The sequence below is a fragment of the Haliaeetus leucocephalus genome, unplaced genomic scaffold (assembly GCF_000737465.1).
Source record: "Haliaeetus leucocephalus isolate CR32 unplaced genomic scaffold, Haliaeetus_leucocephalus-4.0 Scaffold339, whole genome shotgun sequence".
NCBI lineage: Eukaryota > Metazoa > Chordata > Aves > Accipitriformes > Accipitridae > Haliaeetus > Haliaeetus leucocephalus.
Window position 1 is genome coordinate 3,887,528 of NW_010972775.1, and position 473 is coordinate 3,888,000.

A 473-nucleotide genomic window follows, 5' to 3' on the forward strand; every position below is an offset into this window, starting at 1 on the left:
GGGGTTGAGGGGGGGAGGGAGGGGGGCAGGGATAAAAAAAGGCTGGATAGTTACATTGTTCATTCCTTCCCATTCGCTGGCATAGTTCTCAACTATCTGTAAAACTGGTCTGCTCACCAAAATAAATGGCCTGATTTTTGAGGATATGTCGTCCTAACAAAAGAAAAAAATACTTTAATTTTTTGCAAGTAAAGAGAGAGGTTTTACTAAAAGGTGTGTGCCAACTGTGTTATATGGCAAAATAGGTCTCAGCTGTTAACTTTATCTTTATTACTTTGTTCTTTATTAAGTGTTTGTGTTGCTTTTAAATATACCTTTGTGTGGGAAGAAGTTGTATGAGTAATTTGAGAAGGCGCACAAGAAACTGTTGCACATTAAGAGGCATGGACTCTAGATGGCTGACACAGCAGCCTATAGTTAAGCTTCAGTACTTTTCTGTTGTTACACAAAAATAGCTTACACGTGATTAGCAA